General features: G+C 40.1%; 1 pseudogene; it reads left to right on the plus strand.

Moving 5' to 3' along the window:
* The first annotated feature begins 1,198 nt into the window (after positions 1 to 1,198).
* On the plus strand, positions 1,199 to 2,755 carry LOC103629336 (histone-binding protein N1/N2-like; annotated as a pseudogene).
* Positions 2,756 to 9,673: the final 6,918 nt, after the last annotated feature.

Here is a 9,673-nt window from a genome sequence, read left to right on the forward strand (position 1 = left end):
GGTATGTACTGTCTTTGATTGTGCTTTCGTTTAAAAGGTAGTTTTGTCAGTTCACATTACCCTGCAACTTGTTAATTACTATATTTGTTGAAAGGAGTTGTCTATTATCTGCAACTTCACACAGCAGGTCAATACAGACAAGACAAAAAAAACTAAACAAAGCATTGCCAATGGTGACCTACCACAAAAATATATTCTTAATAGACAATAAGATTATTTCAGGCTCTGTTCATCCTACTAACATTGTATTTAGACATATACCGCTAAGCTTGTAATTACTATGGTGCTTATCATCTTCTAGCCCATTGGAAGTTTTCTTCTCATCTCTGTTATCAGGGAAGCATTTGAGCCTTCTCTATCATCAAGCTGGGATCCCTTGAGTATTTGGAGAGGTATTCAGGAGATCAGGGATGAAGAAATGGAAGATGTCATAGTCAAGGCTGTGGACTGCTCGAAGCAATCAGAGGTGATAAATCAGTGCTAGTTATTGCTTTATATTTCTGAACAAGACGTTTCTGTCTGTTAGAAATTGTTGCGACATTTGCTTAGGGATTCCCATGTGCCATGTTACTAGTTACACTGCTATTGCTGGTCTCATTTAGTTTAACATACCACTGTTAGATCTTAGAGGTATATATTGCTAAAAAGAATGTATGATCATTGATTCATTGTGATACCACCTGTGCTAACTTATTTTGAGCTCCTCTTAGTCGTGTGTAGGGCGAGTTGCTGCCATGGTGGCTTTTTCTTGCGGGCGTGAGCTCCGCTCGCCGCCGGTCTTGGACGCCGTGGCTAGGCTCCTACCACCCCTCCCTCCACCCAGGACTCCACGCCGCCACCGCCACACGACAGTACGCATACACTCTTCTTCCTCCCCTCGCTCTCGATGGCTGGCGTCTGTTCCCTCAGCGCCTCCGCCCATGCCTGGCTCCCGCACTTGCCAGCTCCTCGATGGAGATGAATGAAGAAAGGAAGGTCAGCTTACTAGGACTAGCAGATATATTATCAGCCTCAATTGGAGGATTCTCATGGGCTCCCTTGATTTCAAAGATCTGCAAGAATAAAGTCGAGGCGGAGGCTTGGTTTACTGGTCTTAGTGCCTGAATATGTCGAGGACAGCATGGATCCCAGGTCCAACATATAGATGGAATCCGGATCGCTGGACTTCCTTTTGATGTAAGCTCTTATGCTGAAACAAAGTTCACTGTTACCCACATTTTTCTGATTAATATTTAGTTATTTTCATAGTCTATATTTCACATCACTACCTGACTCATTGCTTCTTATCAGTATGTTCTGATATCTTGATGTTGATTTTTTGCTGCTCAAATTTGTCACACGCTATTCTTGTAGCTATATACGACATTCAATAATTAGAACCAGAATGAAATCTTTATCCATGTTGGAGCATTTGGTTGAGCCTAACCATCGTCGAGTTGTGGAATTGTATCCTCTTTGTCATAGTTACACTATTTTGTGTGCTAAAGAGAGATATTACAACCTGCAGTCAGAATTATATGACATTATGATCATCAAATTGACTTGAATGTAAGTCTTACGTCATATATAATGACTGGAGTCTGGAGATAGTATTATTACATAAATACGCATCTGCAACCTGGTCGTGCCTTGCTCTATTTTTCAGCCTTTATTTTATAGTTATTTGTAGCCTGATAAACTTAAAATTTGGGTTGGTAAAGAATGCCTTTTTTATATTCAGTAAATTAGTTCAGTTGTTTTGGTGGAATGCATATCCATAACATTATTTACTTGAACGCACATGCTACTTTAGATGATATGATTGCCTCCCAGGGTCAGTTTGTTGATCTTCCTTTGTTATTTGCCTTAATCTAGTCTTAGAAACTTCCGCATTTGTTTGGTTTATGAACTAGTTTCAAAGATCAGAGATGCAATTTCATATTGTGCAAAAGCAATTTCGCTATGCAAGTCACGCATATAGAACCTGAAAAGTTCCAAGGATGCTTTGTTGGCTGGTATAGATGGTGGGATGCATCTACTGCTGAAGGAGGCTCAGAAAAATCTACCGTTGAAAAAGAGCTAGAGCAGCTTACTAGCATATTGCCTGATCTTGAGAAGAAGGTAAACAGTTACAGATGCAATTTATTTTGCTTCATGTGCCTCTTACTGTATCGATAATGAAGATGATTTATCTTAGCTCTAAGGGCCAATGACATCTCTAATTTGTTTTGCATTTAGCTTGAGGACCTGTCTGAAGCAAACCCAAACGCTGACATGGATGAGATGGTGAAGGCAATTGCGTCCAGGGTAACTAAAGTGATGCCAAAAGTTGCATCTTTTACTTCTTCCCAGATAGCAACCTCAAGCAATGGATTCGACTCCTCGGTTATGTCTACGGTAGCGACAACTGGAAGCTCTGGAAGCACTGTGACTGACCTTGGGGTGGTAGGCAGAGGCGTCAAACGAGCTAGCATCAAGCCGCTCTCTGCCGAACCTGCTGCTAAGAAACCTGCACTTGATTCACCATCTCTCCAAGGTGACAACAGCATCAACTCTGAGGTTGTCCCTGCAACGCAGACTGATGAATCCAGCTAAAGCTCTACATTTGAAACGAACTCTTTCTGACGGGGGCACGACGATAACACGCCTTCTATTCTAGTATGCTTAGATAGATTCAATGTTTGCGCAAATGACTGATGATAAGTTTTTCAGTTAGTATTTTAATTTGGATTTAGAGTACACTTATGTATGATTTATTTGACAATGCTTATTTATGAGACAATGAATTGTACTTATCTATATTACATTAAGTATGATGTTATTAAATATGTGTGTATGTATATTTCGAATTCTCTTTTAAATTATTATAATGTGGCATCTCAAAAATGATTATAAATTGAAGAATGTCTAGTTATGTAAGTCATTTCGTCTAAATCTTAATAAGATAGTTTCCAAAACATCCAATATGAGTCTCTAAATAAGATGGTTTTCTTGTTGCAAGTGTCTATTATTATAGGATATTCTATACGGTTTGATAAATATTTTGTCTTATAATATTCGTATTCGAGATGGTTCTTTAGAAGAAGTGTCGTAACAAAAACCTAATTCAAGACGGTTCATCGAACAAATGACTTAAACATACACCTTTTTTAGACGGTTATAAATTTAAAACTGTCTTATAAAATATCTTTTAAGACGGTTTATAACCATCTTAAATGTGGGACATCCTTTACGACTCCATCAAATTTGGACACTTTATAAGCGTCTTAATAACTAAAAATTAACCGTCTCATATAACATGATCTGTAGTAGTGTGGGGTGGAGGTTGACGTTGTGCTATCCAACTACAACAACCACAAGCGTGCTGCGCCTTAGCGATAGTTACACCGACTCCTGTTGTTGCTGCTCTTTCCGTGCCAAGAACAACCTTGAACCTGCAAGCAATCGAGAACAAGCAAGAACAAGATAAAAAGCAGACGCTCACGGATCTGATAGAGTTGGGGTTCTGTTTCAAGTATCCAGGTGGTCTAGCCGACACACGCGTTTACAAGGAAGTAGAAAAGGCTAAACTTACATCAAACAAATACCCAAGTTCTTTGGTGGCTGCTAATTGCTTAAATAGAGGAATAGAAAGAAGTTTTAATAGAGAACGATACTCTCTAGGCAGTTTCTGGACGCCTCGTTTGGTTTCTGTCGTTGATTCTTGATGCACCTGAAAGTAGACGAAGAGAGCTTTCCAACAAGTAGTTATTTGCACTAAACAACCTTGGGAGTGGAAAGTTATGCTCCATTTAATTTGGTGCATGCTGCAGTTACGAAATTGACTTGGGTAGAGCAGGAGTTCACTCGCCAATTTCTGGACGCTTAGTGTCTGATCTCTCGTTGATTGATGAAGAGACATTTCCAACAAGTGCTTATTTGCTTTAAACAACCTTGGGAGTTGAAAGATATGCCCTCTTTAACATGCACTTACTGCAGTTACGAAATTATCTCGGGTGCAACAGCTTTTATTGCTTTGTTGTTTTCTCCACTCCAAGATGGTTCACCTACCAAACACCTGAGCATAATAAAGTCGTAGCAAGGCTTTAGTACCACATTTAAAGAAGAATTAGCTTCAGCAGCCAGAAACGAGTTCACCTTATAATTAAGTTTACGTGCACAAGCTCGTGTCATTGGTCCCTGATTAGCTACGAATGGTGAAGTGATCATTGGTGTGGTTGTATCAATGGCAACGATGTCCTTATCATCCTCCCCTTCTTACAATAGAGTCGTCCTCAGCTCTAGCGTGTACTCCACACCCAAGTATGTGGTCAATCTTATGATGTGATTGCCTGATTTGGGGATGTTGGAAATATCATTACTTGGTCCCCAATCAACTTCTTTGTTCCTCAAAGCCTTCATTGTACCCTTAACACATCGCTTGATCCATGTAAGAAGTTCTACAAATAAAAGTATACACACTTTACGGCGCAATATCAATTCTTGAAATATATCGATGGTAGTTATAATGTGGAAGAGTTTCACCTTCGCAGCAAGAGCTATTGACATGGTCATATCTGAGCAAGTTATGTTCTCATCATTCTCCTCTTCTTGAAAGCAAACTGTCCTCTGTGTTGCATCATGATTGATGTTCATGACTAAGGTTTTATCATGATCTTCTAAAAATAAACCTGAAACTTTTACTAAAGTACATGGAAACAATAATTTCTCCACTTCTTGAGAACATGCCAATATCTTATTTGTGCAATGTGAAGAAACACTATATATTGATGAAATATAAACTCTATGCACTAAAAATTGTTCTGTATTGTTGTACTTGCCAGCAAAGTAAAATATAGCATGAGAAGGACAAGGCATAGTTGACCTATCAAATAAAATATTGTCCAAATTACCGAGCTCACAAAGAACATCAAACTCAATATAGCCCCAAGTATTTAAAGAAGAGAGCAAATTTATTTCTTCAGTTTCGTTTGCAATACAAATGACATGTTCCTTTTTAGCCAAAATGTTTGATTCAATATCAGATGTAACATGTTCATTCACTAGTTGTTTCCTGAATAAAAGTGAATTATCCACCAACTCTTCGCTATCACAAGAGTCAGCAAACAATACTTCTTGTGATGACGGAAAAACAACATCAATTTTCTCTATTTTGTGCTCTTGTTCAGCATGTAGAGGAGACAAAAAAGAGGAACTATGTGTCGCATGTTTGGTGCATGTATAATTGTATAACACGATCTCCTTTTCAGCTTTACATGCAAGCAAAAACAAGTGAGAAAGGTGTCCATAAGTTTCATGCATGACCATAGTATGAATTTCAGAATTGAGTCCGTTTGTAAACCTTGTCATTACATCTTCCATGCATTCATCTAAACCAGCAAACATGGTACAAATTTTAAAATCATGATAATATTTTTTTACAGTCCTAGCACCCTGCTTCAAAGTGTCTAATTCAGAAAGTAAGTGATCAACATAGTATGCAGGAATGAATGCATCTCTAAAATGAAATTTGAATTCTTCCCAAGACTGTGGAACTTTGTTGTGCCTACAAATGTATTTCCATTCCATCAATGAGTGCTCAGTTAACACATTAGAGGCAATATAAATTTTTTGTTTTTGAGATAGATCATGCTCATCGAATTCCTCATCTACCTTGAGCTCCCAATCAATGTATGCATGAGGATCGAATTTACCGGCATATGAAGGCAAGTGTTGAATGATGCCTCCAATATAACGTTCGGTTGGGTCAAAAATGTCCATATCACCTGCCATGTTTAGTAAAGACAAGAAACAATAAAAAATCTTTGATTCTATAAACTACTAGGAATCATTGTTGTAATCTCTCACTCTCAAACTGGTTAAACAAGTTCTTACAAGTTCTCACCACGCAAAGTAGGAGGCGCTGGCAAACAGCACGAAAAACAACAACAGTGGCTGCTAGCACAACCTGTTGGTGTTGTAGAAAAATTTGTGGATTTATAGTTGGCTGATAAAACAATAGATCCAAGGAATAGCTAGTACCACGTTAGCCACAACAAGTTGAATAAACGTTCCACAATGGTGTTGTGCTGGTCCTAGTCCAAACCGTAATAGAGACGCGAGCCGTTACACAAATAGTATCACCAAAAGCTCATAACAGCAATCTGATTTCTGAAACTATAAAAAGAAGGCACACAAACTTCCTTTTGTTTTGCTGCACTTACAAATTTTAAATGCCAAAATTCAGAACTGGTTTTTTCTCTCTCTTTTTTTTGCACGTGTCTTTTTTTGTTTTGCTGATTAGTGCGGCTTTTTTAGGCACTCGCCTTTTGCTTTCTCTTCTTTTTGGTTGAATTGCAGCAAGAGGTCTAAACTGGTGATGGAAACAAGGTGGCGCGAACTCGAAACTCTAGCGGTAAGAAAACTTTAGACCAGCAACTCGACACAAATGCAGCAACCATGAATTCAACAAGTCGAAAACTAAGTAGTAAAGCAAAGGCTCAAAATGTTTTTAGGTGATTTTCTGCTCTAAATATATCTTTGGCAAAAGTGGACTGTAGGTAAATAAAACAAGGAAGATGGAGATCTCTCACCGAGCAACCTGAAATTTGATACCACTTCATAAACCCAACGGGTAGAAGGGTGCCCGATCTTTCGATGAGAGATGATGGAGGTGGAAAACTTGTTGGAGAACAACGTTGGCTGCCCGACTACCACAACCAAGATGGTGTGGCGCCTTGAGCGACAGGTACACCGTCTCCTGATAACTACGATTTGGGGTGGAGGTCGACGTTGTGCTATCCGACTACAACAACCACAAGGGTGCTGTGCCTTAGCGATAGTTACAACGTCTCCTATTGTTGCTGCTCTTGCCGTGCCAAGAACATCCTTGAACCTGCAAACAATCGAGAACAAGCAAGAACAAGATAAAAAGCAGACGCTCACAGATCTGATAGAGTTGGGGTTCTTTTTCAAGTATCCGAGTGGTCTAGCCGACACACGCGTTTACAAGGAAGTTGCAACGGCTAAACTTACATCAAACAAAAACCCAAGTTCTTTGGTGGCTGCTAGTTGCTTAAATAGAGGAATAGAAAGAAGTTCTAATGGACAACGATACTCTCTAGGCAGTTTCTGGATGCCTCATTTGGTTTCTGTCGTTGATTCTTGATGCACCTGAAAGTAGACGAAGAGAGCTTTCCAACAAGTATTTATTTGCACTAAACAACCTTGGGAGTGGAAAGTTATGCTCCATTTAATTTAATTTGGTGCATGCTGCAGTTACGAAATTGACTTGGGTAGAGCAGGAGTTCACTCGGCAGTTTCTAGATGCTTAGTGTCTGATCTCTCATTGATTTGCTTTAAACAACCTTGGGAGTTGAAAGATATGCCCTCTTTAACATGCACTTGCTGCACTTACGAAATTATCTCAGGTGCAACAGCTTTTATTGCTTTGTTGTTTTCTCCACTCCAAGATGGTTCACCTCCCAAACACGTGAGCATAATAAAGTCGTAGCAAGGCTTTAGTACCACATTTAAAGAAGAATTAGCTTCAGCAGCCAGAAACGAGTTCACCTTATAATTAAGTTTACATGCACAAGCTCGTGTCATTGGTCCCTGATTAGCTACGAATGGTGAAGTGATCATTGGTGTGGTTGTATCAATGGCAACGATGTCCTTATCACAACCAGTAGATTATTATTATTTAGTTTGTGCTTATGGTTGATGTGATGTTAATTTTTCCTATACCATGTTTGTCTGTATTGCTACGTTTAGAAGTGAGGACACGTGTCATCTGAAGAGCAAGTTGGTACCTGGAGTCTCAAGTCCCAGGCAAGTTGTGCCCTTGATCACTTATTTTTACCTAGTCATGTTCTTGTTAATCATAATGATCTGCATAGGTTAATTTTGATGGGATCCAATAGATAACCCCAGTTTTGGCTATCTTTATACCTTGTTTTACCACTGAATATTTTTGGGTAGTACTTGCTATTGCTTTATGTGGTTTTGGGTATGGAGATACATTATTCATGATTACACTTTTATTATCAGTTTATTATTAATGTTCATGTTAAGATCATTATGTTAATGGGAACATGGAGCGACCACCCGGGAAAACATTGCTACCACAAGGGTAGTATGGGATGCCCTTGGCTGATTAACTAGAAAAGCTAGTGGATGACTACCTTACCCGAAAGGGGCAAGGGCAGTAGGGGGTGGTCAGTGTAGGGAGGTCCTTGGGTTGATTTTGCTGCGATGGCGGTTAGGCGAGGGATCCCTGCATTGGAGCTTCCTATAAACTGTAGCGGGTTTTCTGAAGCTAGTGGAAGTTTGTAAAGGACTCGTAGTGTTACCCTGTCTCGCTTCCTTGGTAGAGGTGTATGGGGCCAGTACAACCCCGTGGCAGATGGGTTGCATGACTTGTGGGTAAGGATGTGCAACCTCTGCAGAGTTAGAACTGGTATATCAGCCGTGCTCACGGTCATGAGCAGCTCAGACCCTCACATGATTAATTTATGGAACTAAATTCAATTTGTCATATGCATTGCATTGAGGGTGTTGTTATTACTTTTGTTCTACTACTTACTTGGGTTGGTATTTACTTATACTTAGTAATTGCTAATAAAATTTTCACCAACTTTAAAAGCAATGCTCAGCTTCAACCATGCTCTTTGGTAAGCCTTATACTTCATGTGAGCTCCCACCTTTGGCGAGTTCAGGCACATTATTCCCCACAACTTTTTGAGCTATGAACATAGGTGATCTCACTCTTGCGGTATCACACCCCCCTACAGGTCAAGAACAGGTACCACAGGACGAGGCGCATGGAGGATGCCATGACGAGTTCGTGAGAGGTCTAGGCCGTCGTCTCCTAGTCAACTTTGGGTTGCTGGACCGTTGTCTCCTTATAATGTATTTATTTATTTATTTTGTATAGAACTCCTGTTATGTAGTAAAGATGTGATATTCGATCTTGTGCCTTGATTAATCATATGTGTGAGACTTGGTCCCAGCACACCTGGTGTTTATTTCGCGCTCGAGTTTTGGACCCCTAAAACCCGGGTGTGACGCTCTGCTACTCAGGGTTAGATGGGTTAGAACTAAACATGTTAGGAGAATGGAAAGACCACATAAACTTAGCTTTTGGCACAAACTTTTGAACTAGGCTGTAGGGTGAATCTCTTAGTATATTCTAACCTGGGAAAAACCTGTATGAGCAATGCAATGAATGAATGATTATATTCATTTGGTTCAATATAATTTTGTTTCATTATTCCCCTCATGATATGAAGTCACTACTTGAAATCTTGGGTCGAAGTAACAACGACAAAATTTCTGTTTTTAGATGGTAGCTAGACCTCGTCGTGGACAAAACGAGCAAGTTCCCCCACCACCTCCCCCAGCTCCAACGATGCAGGAATTATGGCTCAACAGAATGAAATCCTGCGGCACCTGGTGCAACGCAAGCCCTACCCTCAGGAGTTTGGTGGAGGGCAGCAGCAACGCCCAGGCTTTCAACGACCTTTGCCAGTATGCAGGTTACCATGCAGACTTGGATGAGAAAAAGAGGGACCACTTCCGGAGGGGGCTCAACACCAAACTGCGTGAGCGCCTTAATATTGTTTGGGCCGACAGCTACAATGAACTGGTCAACCTGGCCATTTCACAAGAAGACTACATCTTAGCACACCGGGCAGAGAAGAAGAGGAAGGCATCG

This window comes from Zea mays, chromosome 6 (genome assembly GCF_902167145.1).
Source record: "Zea mays cultivar B73 chromosome 6, Zm-B73-REFERENCE-NAM-5.0, whole genome shotgun sequence".
NCBI classification, from domain to species: domain Eukaryota; kingdom Viridiplantae; phylum Streptophyta; class Magnoliopsida; order Poales; family Poaceae; genus Zea; species Zea mays.